Here is a 20,423-nt window from a genome sequence, read left to right as displayed (position 1 = left end):
CCAATTTCAAAGCAATGGATAGGGCAAAGTAAAATAAATAAAACAAATGAATGGAATAGAAAAATAGTCTGCGTAAACCTAGTTCATCTAGAGAGCAAATTAAACCAACATGTCTGTCTGTCTGCTAGCTAGTGTCTAGCTGTCAGCTAGCTAGCTGGTAATGTTTAGTCATCTTAGCAGTTGTGTATGCTGGGGTATAATGCATGACTAATTCCTACTTATTTTTTTACTTAGCCAACCACTTCTAAATCCCCCTGATGCGCGTCTTTGTCATACATTGTTTAAAGGAACCATAATGTTAGATTACTGGACGCCATCATGCTAACATAGATCCTCAGATAGCGAGTATTTTTCTCATCTTTACAATCTGACCAGTGACAAAGCATTAGTTAGTCAGGGCTATGGTTAGTAGTTGGTTTTGTAAAAATATGCTAAATTGTAATTTCATACAATGTTGTTCAGAGAATAAGTTAAGATAGCTAACAAGTGCTAACGTCAGTTGTCACTTGTGGCCACAGTAAGTACATATTCACATATTCTTTGGCTTGAAGGAGAGGTTTTATTTTCTTAAAGTATTCAACTTCAAACAAATTATATCAAAATTACCTTTAAGCATTGACACTTTATGTTTATGCTTAATGCAATGAATATTATCATTTTTTACAACCTAGCCCGATTCTGCACTCTATCTAACAAGTGGAGCTGACGAGATTGCATTTTACTGGGGTTGTAACTTTACATTGTAGGATTTTAAGTGAAGGATTAATAGATTGAAGTCGGTGTTACAGTTTTTTTGGTGAATTAAATTTTAGCATTAGTTTAATTTAACTACAACACCAACAGACAACCGGGTGCAACAAGACCACAGGTTTAACGTTAGCAAGCTAACGCTCGAGCTAGTAGGGTGTGTTTTAGCAACAAAGCTTCATCCAGCTCCCTCCACGCCCCAACTCTTTGCCCACTTTCAATCTTTTTCTGCCCTCATGATATAGTAATAACAACCAGCAAAGGACACTTAAAGGGGACACATCAGGCTCATTTCCAGGTGCATTTATGTATTTAGGGTTTCTGCTAGAACATGTTTACATGATTTGATGATTGAACATTTTTAATTTTTTTCATACCATCTGTCTCAATATATGTTGCCACTCTCTGACACATTTTGACTAACATTTTGTTAATATACGTAAAGGTTTATGTAATATTTACAGTTCATCGAAAAGGGGTAAAATTAACTTATTGTCTTTCTAACTGAATCTTGTTTTAATAATTAACAATAGCTTTGTCTTTACCAGAGCTAGCAAAAGCACGCTTATGCCGATGAGTTAGCCGTGGTTCAGACGGTTTAAAACTTCCTTATCTTCTTGCTTTAAACTCTGTGTGCTACTGGTTTTCAGGGTTAGTAAGTCGTTTCTGTCTCCCAAATCAGTTATGGAAGAAGTACTCATAACTTTTACTTCAAGGGGCTGTAAGGAACTTTATACTGGTTATGAAACGGTGTTAGTTTGATACTGATGTCTCTTAATGACTTACAAAAGTAAACGAGACCACCAGCAAATGCCAGCTGATGCATGACCATTAGCAATTATGCACACATTTATGTACATAAAAATTACTATCATTACAAATAGAGCATATATATTCTAAGTAGCCTATACAAACTGAGAGGTTCCCAGATAGCTCACTTGGTCGAGTAAGTTTTCAATGTAGCGGCCCGAGTTTAAAGCCAACCGCTGGCCATTTGCTGCATGTCGTCTCCTCTCTCTCTCTCCTCTATCCTCAAAATCAGGGGTGCCCACACTTTTTCGGCTTGCAAGCTACTTTTAAAATGACCAAGTCAAAATGATCTACCTACAATAAAAATGCTAAATATCTATTTCTATACATACTGAGTATACTTTATATTCACAATATACAGTATGTTGGCATACCTTGCATAACTGCATGAACTCTTATGGCACAATACAATTCCGTACATTTTTGGTCATTACCTTACTCTGATGACTTGCACTGAATGGAATCAGCCAGGGTTGCATAGTCCGGACAGTAGCTGCTGGTAGCCAGCCTCAAGCAGACTTCTAAATGATCATCAGTCATGCCACCAGCGGGTTCTTAGATTGCCGCCACGACGGGTACCGATCGCCTTCCGACCACAACTTCTAGCAGCAGCTTCCACAATGGAGGATCTGAACATGGCCCACTCGGATTCCATGTCCCCAGCCTCCCCCGGGATGCACGAGAAATTATTCCGGAGGTGGGAGTTGAAGACCTTGCGGACAGGGTCCTCAGCCAGATGTTCCCAGTTCACCCTCACCACACGTTTGGGTTTACCAGGTCTGTCCAGCAGCCTCCCCCACCACCTGATCGAACTCACCATCAGGTGGTGATCAGTTGACAGCTCTGCTCTCTTCACCCGAGTGTCCAAGACATACGGCCGCAGGTCTGATGACACAACTACAAAGTCGATCATAGACCTTTGGCCTAGGGTGTTCTGGTACCAAGTACACTTATGAACATGGTGTTTGTTATGGACAGTCCATGACTAGCACAGAAGTCCAACAAGACAGCACCACTCGGGTTCAGATCGGGCAGGCCATTCCTCCCAATCACACCCCTCCAGGTTTCTCCATCGTTACCCACATGAGCATTGAAGTCTCCCAGAAGAACTATGGAGTCCCCAGTTGTCGCCCTTTCCAGAACGCCACCCAAGGACTCCAAGAAGGCTGCGTACTCCGAACTGCCGTTTGGTGCATAGGCACAAACGACAGTCAGAGACTTCCCCCCCCTCGCGATTCGCAGTCGCCGGGAGGTGGTGCAGGGAGCCCCTCCACCACGATAAGGTGGCGATTCCCATACCAAGATAAATGTTTAAAATATGTAGTTCAGAATTGGTTGGAGCTTGACAAATGTCTTCTCGAGTCTGTCCCTAGACAAGAAAGAAGAATAAATGGTATGAGAGAATATATATAAATAACCTATCAAAAAGCTCAGTAAGACGAAATCAGTCATTAAAATACAGGTGTAATCCATTTGGGATGAGTACAAAACAAACAATACATTAGAAAAATCACAGATATCTCAATACATTACATTGAGTAGTAGCTCTTCAACGAAAACCTTGGGGAACAGGTCTGTAGGGTGAAGATCCAAAAAGCCTCACGTTGTTTTAACATCAGGTAAAGATCACCGCCTTTAAGGAGTAGACTGACTTTTTCAATGCCAGAAAAACGTAAAGTGAAAATTTCATGTTTTTCATCATTAAAATTCACTCTTTATGGAAAACACTGAGTTTGTGTGAGGATGATAAAAATTGTGGGTTTTTAAAGTATAATTGCACTGTGCACAGCTACCACAACGGTAGTTGCCATTTGGTAGGGGGCTTAGCAGTTATATAGGGTGTTCGGGCTTGTAATGTGCAAAATCTGTCTTTTGTATTTTAGGTTTTACCCCCGTTGATTGACAAAAAGAGGCAGAGCAGTAAAACTTGAGGCTTGTTCATGGTCTGATTTTAAATATGCCAATTATTTCTCGAGTGAGGAGAATAAGAAGTAATGCAAGTCACAGAAAATCTTTTCTCATTTTTTCCAGCAATTCCAAGCGAGGTTGTCATATAAGCCCTATGGATCAATTCAATAGGGTACCCTCTCTGGACAAATCTGGGTTTCATGTCTTCAGATTTAATCATGAAATCTACAATGTTGTTGCATATGCTTCTTAGTCTAAAATAAAATTGCTCTTTGGGAGCCGTCTCTTGAGTTGGTTAGAATCAAATCTGCTTGCCAATAGAAGGGAGTTTTAGCGGTGTCTTTTTGGTATGCAGAGGTTTATAAGGTGCCATTATTCTTTATAACCCACATGTCTAGATAGTGAATTTTGTCCTCACTGTAATCCATAGGAAATTGCAGATTGCTGTTAAAACTGTTCAATAGAATGAATAAATATTTTCCATGACAAAAGTAGCTAAATCGATGATGAATTGGTAAGAAAAAAAAGCCCCAGTTATGAAAATAGAAGTTTACAGCCTCCAAACCAATGTCATGTGGTTTATTAGTGTAAAGGCTGGCAATACCATCAACATTATTAGAAGAAAATCTATTGGTAAACCAGTGAGACATGAAACATGATTAATAAAATCTGTTGAATCTCAAATGTATGCCGGTAGAATGTGGACATAAGGTTTCATAAAAAAAAGTCAACAAACTCTGACAGGGAAGTCAATAGTAATGAAATAGTCTGAGCTACTATGGGACGCCCTGGAGAATCAGAGAATGATTTGGGTATTTTAGGCAACGTAAGTATGGTATTACTGTAATCCAACTTTTTGTTAAATGTGTTATCAATAAAATACCATTTTTAATAGTTTTCTTAGTCTGTTAATTTGCTTGGAAAGTAACGCCAGCTAACATTTTGAGAGTCTGAGGTGCCCAAACATAAAATAAAATATATTATTTGAATGTACTGAAAATGTATTGAAACTGAATAGGTTTTAATCGAATGAAATTATATGTCATGAATTGATAAAATAATTTTAGAAGGATACCCTTGACTCAAACACAAAAATATGCATGTCACGTCACTGACCGAGTAGTTGTAGTAGTAATAAAAATATTAAATAACATTCATAAAGTGTATGTTACCTTACTTAGTTTTTCATTTAATGACATATCACATCATACATAGGAAGTAGATAATTCATTTCAGTATTAACACAACTCATTATTTTTTTTATTTTTATTTAATCCATACTTTTGCATTGACACACCTGTGTGCACTTTAAAACAGTTAGTTAACCTAATCTGCGTGTCTTTGGACCGTGGGAGGAAACCCACGCGACACGGGGAGAACATATGAACTTTAAACTGCCGGGCAGGGTCCAACCTGGGACCTGCCTTGCTGTGGGAGGAAACCGGAGCACCCGGAGAAAACCCATGCGACACGGGGAGAACATGTAAACTTTACACAGCAAGGCAGCTTCCAACTTAGAAACTACCAGCTGTGCGGTAACATTGCTGCCCCACCATGCCGTGTCTTCACTAAATAACATCAACACTGCAGCAAGTTAGGAACTTGAACATCCTGGAGAAGAATTGGCGGGCCCTCTTGATGTACTTTTTCTGAGTTTTTACTTCAACAAACCCAGAATCATCAGCATGGATGGTGGCTGGTGGTCCATCTTCAGTGCCAGTGATGGTTCTTTTAGCTGTGGCTGGTGGTTTATCTTTAGTGCCAGTGATGGTTCTTTTAGCTCTGGCTGGTGGTTTATCTTCAGTGCCAGTGATGGTTCTTTTAGCTCTGGCTGGTGGTCCATCTTCAGTGCCAGTGATGGTTCTTTTAGCTCTGGCTGGTGGTTTATCTTTAGTGCCAATGATGGTTCTTTTAGCTCTGGCTGGTGGTTTATCTTCAGTGCCAGTGATGGTTCTTTTAGCTCTGGCTGGTGGTTTATCTTCAGTGCCAGTGATGGTTCTTTTAGCTCTGGCTGGTGGTTTATCTTCAGTGCCAGTGATGGTTCTTTTAGCTCTGGCTGGGGGGTTATCCTTATTGCCAGTGATGGTTCTTTTAGCTCTGGCTGGTGGTTTATCTTTAATGCCAGTGGTGTTTTTTTTAGCTGTGGCTGGTGGTTTATATTTAGTGCCAGTGGTGTTTTTTTTAGCTGTGGCTGGTGGTTTATTTTTAGTGCCAGTGGTGTTTTTTTTAGCTGTTTCTTTATCAGCTGAAAGTGAGTCATTCAAGTTAGAAGTGGACACTCCACTCCACTTAAACACTTCGATGTACGTTACCTCAGCAGGTGGCTGCTCCTGTTGACATTCATTGTTGATTGATTGTTCTGAAGGCACAAATACTCTGTTGTTAGAGTCACTCCAGTGTTTCATCGTGATGAAACGGTGACTTAGAGCTTCGCTGGCTGGGATTCTTTTTTCAGGATCCACACGCAGCATGTCTTTGAAGAGGCTTAAAAAGGCTGATGTGTTAGTGACATCCTTCGCTTGTGGGTGTGTCTTCGTCATGTCATCGAGACTGGTGAACCTGTTGGAAATACCGTTGAAGAGTATGGTCCTGGAGCCTGTATGAAGTTTGTATTCAGCTCGTGTGTTCATCCGCCACAAGTTTTTGCACTTGCTGAAAAAATTATTGGAAGTAATCCCAGTATCCAGCAGGTGATCATCAGGCTGACCATTCAGCTGCACGATGAGTCTCATCACCTCATATTGACAGCGTGTTGGATAGAGGTCGCTGCCCAGGTACATGTAGGCCAAAACGCAGCCCAGGGACCACATATCTACAGCCTCATTCAGTCGAAGGCCCAAGATGACCTCAGGGGCCCTGTAACCGATGGCCTGAATATTGGTGCCAGGCGGCATTGTTGAAACCCGACGGGCCAAACCAAAGTCAATCAGTTTTACCTTGAAGGGATGTGACTTATGATTTACCAGCATTATGTTGTCTGGCTTGATGTCTGAATGTACCAGACCTATGCTATTGAGGGCATTTAAAGCAACCAGCATCTGTTGTGTGATTTTTCTAATCCCATACAAACACAGTGGCTTGTTCGATCTCTTTTCCATTAATTTATCCAGGGTCATGTCCATCATTTCAAATGCCAGACAAGTGTGTCCATTGTGCTTAAAATGCTCGGTTAACTTGAGCAAGTGGTTCTTGTCTGCGTCAAGCTGCCTAAGTTTTTTAAGCATGGCCAGCTCATTTTTGCCAGCCCACGCTACGTCCTTTCGCACAATCTTCACTGCCATCTTCTCCTTGGTTCCTAATTTAACGCACATGGCCACTTTCCCAAAAGTCCCTTCCCCAAGAAACTTCTCTATCTGATACTGATCTGTTGTACCAGACAGAACTTCATTCAGATTTAGCTTAAAAATCCCGTCCTCACTGTTGATATGTTTCTGATTTTCCATTTTTTCAAGTACAATTGTTAAACACTTGACAACTGAACCGATTGAGTGATTTTGAAGTGATCGAATGATTTTGTCTCAAACCAAGCTGGATATTATAAGGTTTAAATTGGTCAACTGCTCTTTGTGGCTTTGAAGGTGTTGGAGTGACATCACAAGCTTTATGACATCACATTTAGAATGTTCAGTTGTTTGGCTTTGATCTTTGATCACAAACTGATTCTTTATCGGTGACACATGTTCACTCTTGAATCCTTATGTTGTCATAGTTGTCATGGCAACGCATTGCCTTCCGACTTCAAATTACGTTAGATTCAGGTGGATATGTTGATTTGAAGTGGTGATTAAAAAAAAACCTCCCACCCCCCCCATGAAAGTCAATTATTCATAGTTTTCATGTGACGTCACGTCCTTAGGGGAATGCCCCTTGGAGGGCAAAATAACACTGTCCTCCGCTGCCCAACAGCTTACGAAGCGAGTGATTTCTGTTGTTTCGTCAAAATACGGGATAGTTGTTGTGCAATCAGATGCAAAACGGATGAGGAGACAAGCCCGGGCCGTGTATCTACAGAATCCCGTCCAAGCTACAAAACCCTGAGATGAGGACATTGTGGATTTGTGCCATTAAACGTGCCTCCGTCCCGGTGGAGGGCGAACGATGCCAGCCGTCAAAGTATATGCGTATGTTCAGCGAACATTCCATCAAAGGTAAGCTCAAGTAAACACAGAGTATGCTAAGTGTTGTATTTTAAGCAATAAGTCATGTTTTTACGTAATTGTTCTGACATGGTTTGCTGTTGTAAACCGATGCAACCAACTCCAGTGGCTTTGATGAGCTAACGGCATTGTGTCCCAATCCGGATGTTTTTAGCTAACATTCCAGTAAAAAAGGCACTTAAAATACTGATATAAATGATCGTGTAATGTTTTCAGTTGTTTTAATGGTGTTAAACTAAAGCTCAACGTCTTACCTTTCTAACTAAATATCGTTTTAATTAACCGTAGTCGGTAAAAGGACGCTAACGCCGGTGAATTAGCCGTGCTCTGCCCTTGTCCCAATCCGGATTTACTTTCCTCGCTGTTAACACTCGGCGCTGCTGGTTTTTCGGGGATATTAACTTGTACAAGTGTCGCCAAAATTACCTTCTATGCTGTCAACACATCCGGGACCGTAGTTCTGTCCTTCACGATAAGATTTCACGTTTCAACAACTCCAAATTATGCAATAAAAGATCCTTAATTTCCATTTAAGTGTATACCAACACCTGCTGGATGTTTTGTTAAACTCTTCTCATTTCAATCTCTTGCAAATCACCAGCTGATGCATGGCATTTAACAAGTATGCACACATATACTGTAAATGACAATTACTATCATAAAACACAGTACAGAGTAATATTACAACTAAAAACACAAGTATTCATGATTTTAAGGCTACATTGTTAAAGCAACAGACAAATAACTTGTAATAATGATTGAAAAGATGATGCGAAGATTTATTTAAAATACAAACGAGACAAACACAAATTGAAAATTAAAAAAAAAACCTGGACACAAAAAACATTTAAAAGCATCCTCGTCATCATCCAACTCCTCGTCCCAGCCCACACACATGGTGTGATACCATGTGTGGCAGCTGTCACACTGGACCCACGACACCAATCCCTCCGAACTCTCCGGAGGGTCAGGTTCCCTGCACCAGCCACACTCCCAAACTGTCAGCATCATCTCTTCAGGAGTGTGACCTATTTACAGAACTTTTTACCTTTTAAGTACAATTTGTTTATCAGGGTTTCATGTGTTGGCATACAAAGAAAGTTAACATTAAGTACACTACCGGTGGATGTCGTGGGTCCAGCAGAAGAGGAGCTGGATGTTGACGGTCTGGTCTCTGCAGGTCGGGAGGCTGTATAAATAACAAAGCATAACCATGTTTTGTTTACTATCCATCATGTTATTATATTGCTTGTGTTTTTCAGATTATAAAAAGCATTTACAGTGGGAGGAAGGAGTTTGGGACCCATGGAGGCCACGTCCCGCTGACGATGTCGAAGGCTCTAAAATAATAATCATATTTTATTATTACAACACTAAAATACATACTCATAAGAATGTCTATTCGTAACAATAGTTAATACATTCTGATTTATACGTGAATTCAAATGCAAAATAGGTTACAGACATAAAAAACGTCTGTAGCGCCCACTTTATCAGGTAAAATGATTTTCTGGTTTACATTAGTGGTATTTACAATGTAGAATAATAATCAAATGCACTAAAGTTTGATAAGCTGGCGCTTAACCGTTCATTTGCTGACCAGGAGATGGGGGAAGATGGCGGTGACCCTCAGCAGGCAGGCTTGGGGGCGGTGTTGTACTACTGCTCACAGGCAGCCGGGGACCGTGGGAGGCACAAGAGGGGACAGAGTGGGATGAGGGACCGACGATGGAAAGTCCGGAGCTGGTGGCTGTAGTAGCCCCGAGGGACAGTGGTCTTCTGCGGCTGGGTCGGGAGCCGCCAGACAGGGTAGAGGCTGCCGGGCCGGTGTCTTCGGCCCGCTGCTGCTCTTGGTCTCTTCTGGCCAGAGCTTGGGCCTCCCTCCTTGCTGCACGGTCCTCCGCCTCCACGATAACCTCGGACATCTCCTGAGCTGTGAGTAGCCTGGCCTTGATGATGTTCCTCCTGACCTTGCTGTTGTTTCTGTTAAAGTTTATTTCGGCCAGGAGGTGGGCCAGGTCTACCGTTATCCAGCCTGATGTTACCAGGGGATGGGTTACAGTGGGTACGGAAAGTATTCAGACCCCTTTAAATTTTTCACCCTTTGTTTCATTGCAGCCATTTGCTAAAATCACGTGCATCTGCGCAATATAATAGCACATGATTACCGAAAATATATACTGATATCAGCACAAGAAGGCAATTAAACAACAATTCAGGGAAAATTATCTTTATCAAACATCCCAGATCATGTACCAAAAATAAAGCAAAGGCTCAAAACAATAGCCTACAAACAGTGGGCACGGCGCAATTGCGCATTAGGCAAAAAAAAAAAAAAAAATCCAATAAATAGAAATAAATGTGCACAATAATAAAAGGGAACCATAAAAGTTCGTTATTTAGCAATAAACTGAAACGAAATAAAGTGCATAACAATAACAAGGAAGGCTCACTCAGAACAAATACAAAAATAAAATAATAAAATGCCTCATATCCTGAGCAATAAAATTGATAATTCCTTCTGTGATATCATGTTTGCGTTTGGATGATATAGGAGGCTTAACATCCAGCGTGGTCTGGGTGTATCGGAGGGATCCTGCCGCTGTTGCGGGCGGGTGCGCCTGCAGTTATAAAACGAATAAACGATTATTAGACTAAAATATTGAAATATGTTTAATATGATATTAATAGGCTATAATATTGAAATATTACAGTTTTTAGATGATACGCCATGTTTGTAGTCGAGCTGTGATATGCAAACTGTTGTTTGCAAATTTTACATTCGACTTTTTTCCCGCCATCTATTTTGGAAAAATTCTGCCACACTGCCGATGTCTTTGACATGGATGGTAGAGGAGGACTCAAATGAAACTTAAATGAAACGCTCAAAATAAAAATAAATATTCAGCAATTAAACCACCGGACGTTGAATAACATGGACCTTCTTCAATCTACCTGTCTCTAGTGGGTTGGGCTAATCCAAAATAGTGAAAACAAGGGGGGTGTTCTCTGAAGACAGGCTGTTTTCTGTGAAACAGGGCTCTGAAAACACCCCCATTAGCACTTGGTACTTTCCTCCTGATGACGACTTTATGAAATTAACACGGCAAAAAATCGACCAATCAGAATTTTGGTCGACCCAGAACGTATCGACCAATAAGTCGACCAGTCGACTAGGACTTTACAGCCCTAGTCATAAGTATTCAGACCCTTTGCTCAGTATTGAGTAGAAGCACCCTTTTGAGCTAGTACAGCCATGAGTCTTCTTGGGAATGATGCAACAAGTTTCTCACACCTGGATTTGGGGATCCTCTGCCATTCTTCCTTGCAGATCCTCTCCAGTTCTGTCAGGTTGGATGGTGAACGTTGGTGGACAGCCATTTTCAGGTCTCTCCAGAGATGCTCAATTGGGTTTAGGTCAGGGCTCTGGCTGGGCCAGTCAAGAATGGTCACAGACTTGTTCCGAAGCCACTCCTTTGTTATTTTAGCTGTGTGCTTCGGGTCATTGTCTTGTTGGAAGGTGAACCTTCGGCCCAGTCTGAGGTCCTGAGCACTCTGGAGGAGGTTTTCTTCCAGGATATCTCTGTACTTGGCCGCATTCATCTTTCCTTCAATTGCAACCAGTCGTCCTGTCCCTGCAGCTGAAAAACACCCCCATAGCATGATGCTGCCACCACCATGTTTCACTGTTGGGATTGTATTGGGCAGGTGATGAGCAGTGCCTGGTTTTCTCCACACATACCGCTTAGAATTAACGCCAAAAAGTTCAATCTTGGTCTCATCAGACCAGAGAATCTTATTTCTCATAGTTTGGGAGTCCTCCATGTGTTTTTTGGCAAACTCTATGCGGGCTTTTCATATGTCTTGAGGAGAGGCTTCCGTCGGGCCACTCTGCCATAAAGCCCCGACTGGTGGAGGGCTGCAGTGATAGTTGACTTTGTGGAACTTTCTCCCATCTCCCTACTGCATCTCTGGAGCTCAGCCACAATGATCTTTGGGTTCTTCTTTACCTCTCTCACCAAGGCTCTTCTCCCACGATTGCTCAGTTTGGCTGGACGGCCAGGTCTAGGAAGAGTTCTGGTCATCCCATACTTCTTCCATTTAAGGATTATGGAGGCCACTGTGCTCTTAGGAACCTTGAGTGCTGCAGAAATTCTTTTGTAACCTTGGCCAGATCTGTGCCTTGCCACAATTCTGTCTCTGAGCTCCTTGGGCAGTTCCTTCGACCTCATGATTCTCATTTGTTCTGACAAGCTGTAAGGTCTTATATAGACAGGTGTGTGCCTTTCCTAATCAAGTCCAATCAGTTTAATTAAACACAGCTGGACTCCAATGAAGGAGTAGAACCATCTCAAGGAGGATCAGAAGAAATGGACAGCATGTGAGTTAAATATGAGTGTCACAGCAAAGGGTCTGAATACTTATGACCATGTGATATTTCAGTTTTTCTTTTTTAATAAATTTGCAAAAAATTCTACATTTCTGTGTACATTAATGCGAAAAAAAATGAACTTTTTCGATTTTAGCAAATGGCTGCAATGAAACAAAGAGTGAAAAATTTAAAGGGGTCTGAATACTTTCCGTACCCACTGTATGTATGGGTTGGGGGAGCAGGGGCAGGTGGAGGTTGGTTTTGAGGATTGGGTATAGTGGCTGGGTTTAGGGGACAGGGGAAAGGGGCTGTTTGGGTGGGGGAAAGGGGATGTTGGGAGGGAAGGGCAACATCAGGCGCAGCCCAGGAAGATGCCGATGAGGTTGGCGGAGGTAGTGAGGAGGTCCACGCCGCGGGCCGGACGGCATGACCCGTGACCAGTCAATGGCCATTGGGTCCAGAGGGTAGAGGCCACACCTCCTGAACCCAGCCACCACCACTCTCCGATCTTTCAGCTTCTGGTAGGAGTCTCTTAGGACCCTTGAAAACTCCTTCTTGGAAACCAAGAAGGAGTGGCTCACTGCCGACAGATCTCCTGTTACCCCAGAGAAATCTGCCTTCAAGGGTCCGAAGAAACTCACATCCAGAGGCTGGAGGATGTGAGAAGTATGTGGTTGTTACAGGTCTCAGTGCTAGAGAGCCTGAATACAGATGATGTGTGCCTGTGAAAACAGGAATAAATGAGGAAGCAGGCAGTTCTGTGGCGTCTTCATTGAAAGTTTTCCCGGGCTATGGTTTTTACATATTTTTTCCAAGTGCATTGTCTTTCACATAATCACATAAATGTACAACAACTTAAATAAGCAACATTCACACTCTATATTCACTATCCCCACTTAATCACTCCATCCAATCAATATAACTGGGACAACTGGGCATAAAACCCTCTCTAACCGTTCCACAACAGCAAAAATGGACCCACAGCTACTGTGGCGTAGGTCAGCGGTCCCCAACCTTTTTTGCGCCACGGACCGGTTTAATGTTAGACAACATTTTCACGGACCGGCGGATAAATACACAAAATAAAATAAAAACTGGTATTTTCTAAATATAATAATAAACGTGAATCGACTGTGTACTCTTATGCAACTTTATTAGCAGCGCACTCGTAACAACGTGCAAACAACATAACATGAGTAAATAACTGCGGCTCTGCCCCCAACACTCTCTGGTCGCTATGGTAACGGTTAAACGTGCCTTCAAAATAAGACAGAACACAAAAACAAATATAAAGTGCATGAAAAATACAACTCACTATTAGGCCTATTGCTAAATCAGTGGGAGCCCTGAGCTTGTTTCCCTGCAACGAGACGGTCCCATCTAGGAATAATGGGAGACAATGACACCCGAAGTGTGTTGCTTACGTCCAGCCTACTCCGATATTTAGTTTTGGTTGCCGTCACTGCAGAAAATCCCGCTTCACACAAATAGGATGTCGGAAATGGCAACAGGGTTTTCAGTGCTGTTGTGGCGATCTCAGGGTATTCTGCTGTGACTTTGATCCAGAACACCGGCAGAGTGGTTGTTTCGAACATACTTTTAAGGCCGCCGTCATTTGCGATCTCCAGCAGCTGATCTTCTTCTTGCATCGACATGCTGGATTCCCCTGGTTTGTTGACAAATGGGTTGCGGATCCATTCCTTGGCAGTTCGTGGGTCTTTTGTGGTTGGGAAGTAGCGCTCAAACTCATTTAAAAGCATAGACAGGTGATCGTGCACTAGCTGGGTGAATGAAGGCTCGGGCTCAGTCTCTTCCAAAATCCCCGCGAATGTTTGAAACATGTCAAATATGCCTCTGTTCACGCGCCGTCCCCACAAATCCAGTTTGGCTTTAAATGCAGCTACTTTATCTGCCAACTGGAAGACAGTTGTCATTTTCCCCTGAAGTGACCGATTTAGTTCATTGAGCAGGTTGAATATGTCGCACAAGTAAGCGAGTTTTGCGACCCATTCCTCGTCACTGAAATGTGCTGCCAGCGGTGACATTTTTTCTGAGAGAAATCTCTGCAGCGGCTCTCGTAATTCAAACACTCTGGCCAGCGATCTCCCTCGGGATAACCATCTTATTTCTGTGTGTAAGAGTAGGTGTCTGTGCTCCGCGTCCATCTCCTCACAAAGCTGCTCGAATAGGCGCGAGTTAAGGGCGTGTGCTTTGATGTGGTTAATAACTTTAACAACATCATTCAATACGCTGTTAAGTTCCGCAGGTATTTTTCGGCTAGCCAGCATTTCCCTGTGAATGACACAATGCGTAGACTCACATTCAGGTGCAACCTCCTTAATCCGAGTAGTTAAACCAGACAGCCGTCCGGTCATGGCAGCAGCTCCGTCTGTGCATATGCCGACACAAAAGGACCATTTCAGTTTTCCTGATATATAATCATCCAGCGACTTGAATAGTTCTGCGGCTGTGGTTTTGGTTGGCAACGATAGTGAACATAAGATATCCTCATGCACATCCTCCTGATAAAGATATCGCACATAAACAAGTAGTATTGCCTTGCTGTCAACATCTGTAGACTCGTCAGCCTGGAGTGCGTACCACGGTGATTTATTGATCCTCTCCAACAATTGTGTCTCAATGTCCTCTGCTATTTCCTGAATGCGCCGAGTGACAGTGCTGGCCGAAAGAGGCACCTGTGCTATCTTTTTAACCGCATCCTCTCCTAGAATTTCACGGCAAATGTCTTTAGTGGCGGGCAGGATCAATTCTTCACCAATGGTGAATGGCTTCTTAGCCTTAGCGATACGATTAGCCACCAAGTATGAGGCTCTCAGTGCACTCGCATTTGTTGATGTGGTGGCCCTCAGTAATTGCTTCTGTCCTTCTTGTTCACGCTTTTTTCTTTCAAAATACTCTGAAGGCTTGTCTTTTAATGCAGGGTGCTTGGTCTCTAAGTGGCGACGCAGTTTTGAAGGCTTCATTGCATCATTAGAGAGCCGCTCGCTGCATATTATGCAGAGCGGGCTTGGTGCGCGGGAATCACCTGTCGGAATAAATCCATATTTTAAGTAGGACTCCTGCACTGTAAACGATTTAATGTTAAATTAACAGTAACTTACTGGCAACAATTATCCAGTAGTTGATGTATTTCCTATCACAGTAAAACTACTGTCAAAACTTATAACAGTAGTACAACAGTACTGTCGTTTGTTTTACAGTAGTTGTATTGTACTGTAACATTAAGTACAGTATTTTACTGTTATTTATGTTTTTAGTTTGAGTACTACTGTTAAATATATAACAGTACAATACTGTATCTCATTTTACAGGTTTTTTATACTGTTAAATTATTCTTACTTTTACTGTTATTTATATGCCAGTATTCTTACTTTTACTGTTATTTATATGACAGTTCTACTGTATAACAAACTCTATTTATCAGAATAAAATACATTTTCTATAGCTATAGACATTTGAGGGATTGATTTACAAAAAAAAGCTTTTTTTTGTAAATATTTTTATAATACAAAAACATATAAACAACAATCAACAGCAATAAACAACAATATCAAACAATTTATCGTATATATATATATATATATAGTATCTTTAAAAAAAAAAATAGAAAACAAACAACAACAATATTACAACAATATTAAAATTATATATATACAACATCAGTGTGTTATCACTTTTTTAATGAAGTGTTATGAATGTGAGTGGTTCAGGAACTAAATACTCAATAAATGGGGAGATATTGAAGAACAGAAGACAGGGAGCGGAAAGCCAACAGGGATAAAACACAGGGCCTTTTTTAGATGAAAAACTCTTGGGCAAAAGTAGTTTTGGAGTATACAAATGACTGCAGGGTGGAAAATGCCAACGTACCAAACCTGGACCCACTCTCTCATTGTCCATGCATATAAATAAAACACAATATTATATATTATATTATCTATCAACATTATTTATTATTATTATTTATCAATCGAAGCAGCAGCTCCTGGTACAGCAACGCAGGCTGAAACCCTGTCAAGTTCTGAAAGTGGTCTGTAAAGGAAAAAAAAATAAGTTGACTCAGCAAAAAATAATTAAAAATGCAAAACTCACATTATTAAAACAGTGTGAAGGCACAGGGACACTGCTCTTCACTTATCACACTGGACAAGCAATTTTAAAAGGCTAAGTGAATGAAAATATAAGTCTTGACATGATATGTATTGGCCCCTTTCAATTGCATTCTGATGGAGTACAGAGCCAAAAAAAATGTCACTGGACTCAAGACTGCCCTATGTGCAGTAGCACTGTGAAATATAGGTGGTATGTTCATTTGGTTACTGTTAATTAATTAGTCTACTTGACTATGTGCACAGTCTTATTTGCCCATAATAGTCATTCAATTAATACTCTTACCTTAGAAATTCTGCCAATCAAATTCGGTGAAGTCCCTTATGAATGCAGCCACGTGGGGATTGAGGGACACCTGCTTCCTCTGCACCATCTTATTTGTCTTCTTGCTCGTCTGGAACTTCGCCGTGCACTTGGAAAATTCAGGATTGATCCTGACGAGAAACCTAAAAAAATACAAAAATTAATTAAACCCATCGCTCGTGCACAATCTGTTTTGAGTGGTTTAAATCTAAGTGAACTGTACGTTATCATGGAAATAACATAAAACAATTACTTACATCAGCTAGAATGAACAGGGCGTCCTCTTTTTCATGAAAGAAGGCCATCATGGTCAATACGACAGCAAGGCAGGGGTCAACTTCTGGCTCTTTTGCCAAGTTGGCGAGGACTGTCCTTACTTCTTTTCCCCAACGAAGCAGCTGTGACTGGAAAAATGTCATTACCCTCTTCCCCTTGCTTTCCATGGACTCCCTGAGTCTTGCATCCAGCTCGATCCCTGTCAGCTGGTTGAAGTGATCAAGGAGGAATCTCTTCTGGAAGAGGAATGGCCATTCTTTAATCAGTTCCTGCATAGCTGGCAGCATGTTTATATTGCGCCGTTGGGTCTCGAAAGTAGTCTCCATCAGTTCTGCTACTCTTGCCCTGTCCGCTCCTCTTTGGCCCTCGTGGCTGAAAATGAGCTTGAGCTCCTCTTTTTTATGAAGAAGAGACTCCTTCGTTTCTCCCTCTGGGAGAACGATTGGCTGCCAGTTAATGCAGCCATATGAGTCTGTTTTGGCACATTTTCTGGCTGGCTCACTGTTGCCAGCAGTGGCAGCAGGAGTCACAGCAGGCCTTCTCTCTTTTCTCAATCGAGCTAGAGTGTTGTTTCTGTTGAGATTGTCGACTCTGGACTTCAGCTGCTGACAGAGCATGTAGTGGCCACTCCCCATCTTTTCTCCCTCTTCTGTCCTGTCTTGAAGGCTATTAGGATATTTTTCTATGATGCCTTTTGCAATAAATGCACACTGGCTGAGGGTGGGGTTTAGGCAATGCTGTCTCATTTCATCCACCATCATTCTAACCATATGTCTCCTGTCCGAGATATCGGGCTTCTCCTTCTCATTCAGCTTTCTCCGGAGGCTGGCTCTACACTTCTCTAGGGGTACTCTAAATGATGTGGTCCAGTTGCTGTTTCCAGCTGGAATCATGGGGGACTGCACTGTTGTTTCCAGTTCTGAGACTGGTGTCAGGGTCAGTATTTGTGAGAGGTCTTGATGGCTCATAGTCGTCATTTGTTGGCTGCCTTTATGTACAGATAAAGTTTAATGTTTCTCTGCATACCAACATTTAAGATATACAATTTCTATATAAAATATTTACATTTAAAATCTAATTTTGTTTCAATTAATTGATTAATTTAGTTGGTAGCCATCTAGTAAGTGGGATAATGTATAGCAAACGGGTCACAATTCGAGGCGAACAAGATATCTCTGCATACAGATCCTGTCAGTATTATTGTGTTGTTTTTCTCATATTTATTTTTTTAATAATGAATACATTTGATTCATTCCCTTGTCCTCCTTAGTGGGGACAAGGGGTCTGCCAGCGACGTGGCCAGACAGCAGACCCACTGGATTTCTCAAGAGTGACCCTTTTGCTATAAATGATGCCTTACCTCTGTTGCTGAATTTGTGAAGAAGTTTCCTGCAATCAACAATTGACAGCAGGTCTTTTATGTCATCTTCTCTGATATACATCATGTCGTCTGCCTCCCTCAGACCCATTGCAGAGAGACTTTCTACAAGTCTCCCGTGAGTCTCGTCATCAATATGGGGGAGGGTGCCACGTATGATGTCCTCCATCACTCGTGACCTAAACAGACAGAATGGTGGAGAACAGCAAGATCGAGATCAAACCTCCTATATACAGGCACCGGGTAATAGTCAGCAAGACTGTCAGCACCTACACAAACATACTGAGTCTCACAGCTATGCTGTAGACAGTGCACCCCAAGGTCCAAAACTGGAACTGACTGATATTTTTCCGAAACAAAATACACCTTTTCCTGTTTGACTATTATTAGAGCAATCTTACCCAGCACATAGCCACTGTCATTGAGATTAAGAACAACAGTCATGCCCTTTTTGTATGTGGTGCCTTTGTATGTGGCACTTGCTGTTTCCATTGTGGTGTCTTTTGTTAACCCCCTGCACGTCACTGCTTGCTGAATCGCTGCATTGTAGATTTGACTATCAAATGCATTTGCCTGATCAATTTGGAGAACGGGAGCAAAAATGTTCCCACTGTGCAGGTAGGCCTGTAGTAACTGGTGCCTTTCTGCCAGAGTGCTACCGAGACTCTTAAAGTTGCGGAGCTTTCGTGCACACTGCTTAAAATATGTGTGCTTACTTTCAAAGCGCAATGTCCAGAGGCGAATGAGAGGACCAAATTTTAAGATAAGGTCTGGATAGTGGAGAAGGTAGTGGTGTTTTGGTTTTGCAGATTTGTCTGGAAAAAGAGACACTCTAGAGTCCAGATATTCCCTGATTAGAATGTTAAGATAGGCCACCTGGTTGGCATGGATTTTGGGTGCACAAATAAGCTCCACTATCTCCCTAAGTTTAAGGCACAACAACCAGACTTGGTCTTCCAGGGGATTCTTTATTCGATCACCAATAAGAATTGGGAGAAGCCGCAATAGGCACCAGTTCTGAGCAGCACTCCCACCCAACTTTTGCCCTTTTGGCCTTACATCACATGGCCGGTTACTGGCATCACTTCCTTGTAATTTCAGATTAGATATACTTCTGTTCAACTGAGTATACGAAAAGTGTTTTCCCACAGACACCAGGTTCTCAATGTACAACGCGAGATCATTGGAAACAATCCCCTCAAAAAGATCGTGCCCTAGGCATGGTGGAAGGCCTGGTTGGCACACATGAAAATGTTTAAGTTTGTTGAAAACTGAGTCAAACTTCACACCCTCAATCATGAATTCCTGACCCCTGGACAACTCCTCAACACAGTTTTCATAGGTTTCTTTTGTCCTTACTGGGCCAAGCTTTGTGGGCTCTCTTTCAAAACTTTCTCTATCTATACTGCAGTATCGACAAAAGTTTTTGCTTCTGCTGAAATTTTCTGTGAATCCCCCAATAGAATGTGATCCCAGGTTATCACCTACGATTGCTATCACTGCCCCCTGCAAGGTCACACCACTGTTTAAAGTAATGCCAGACTCCTCAATCTCCTTAAGCTCATCTACTAGGGTAGAAAATACTTTTTCTTGGCCAAAATGGCGAATATCAACTTCCCTGCAAAGAAGCACCAACTGCACAGGGTCTATAGCGGATCTATTATGTGGCAGTATTTCACCCAGTGTCATGTAAACAGCAAGGAGCTTGTGCTTCTTCTTGCCTGATCCAAGTGGGTTTGCAACCTCAAAAGCATCCTGATATAGTATGATTGACACAGAGGATGGTGCTTGCTGTAACAGGGTGTTTTCTCTACAGTTCTTACCATCGTGCACATCCTCTAACACATGTGCGGCTCCCGCAGAGTGCATCTTTGTAGCATTGTACTGTTCCCAAACTTTAGGGTTGCTCAGAAGTGCTTTTAAAGTGTCTTTAACTGGCACATACTGGCAGAAACGTTCTTTACCATTAGGATCAATTCCAAGATAAACCTGAGTTGGCTCAACGTAACTGAAATTACTCTTGAAAAATGTCTTTCTAGTTTGATCTGAGCGAAAAACACCCTCATTGTGCATCTTCAGTAGATTTTCTTTTGATAGGCCATCCAGTATTTCATTGATTCTATCTCTGGGTATCCCAAGTTTTTCTAGTTCTTGACTTATTATAGTCAGTATGTGTGCCATTCCATTTGAATTGATTGCTTGGAACTCTTCAATTAGAGCTGAGATTGTTGTGGCTGGCAAAAGCATCTTAGCTTGCATTCTAAGATAGAAGAGCGCTAAGTTTGTCAGGAATACATCTCCATCTTCTTTGTTTGAGAAACTCTCCCCAATTTCAGCAAAT

The sequence above is a fragment of the Anoplopoma fimbria genome, chromosome 20 (genome assembly GCF_027596085.1).
Source record: "Anoplopoma fimbria isolate UVic2021 breed Golden Eagle Sablefish chromosome 20, Afim_UVic_2022, whole genome shotgun sequence".
NCBI classification, from domain to species: domain Eukaryota; kingdom Metazoa; phylum Chordata; class Actinopteri; order Perciformes; family Anoplopomatidae; genus Anoplopoma; species Anoplopoma fimbria.
Note: the sequence above shows the minus strand (reverse complement) of the source record.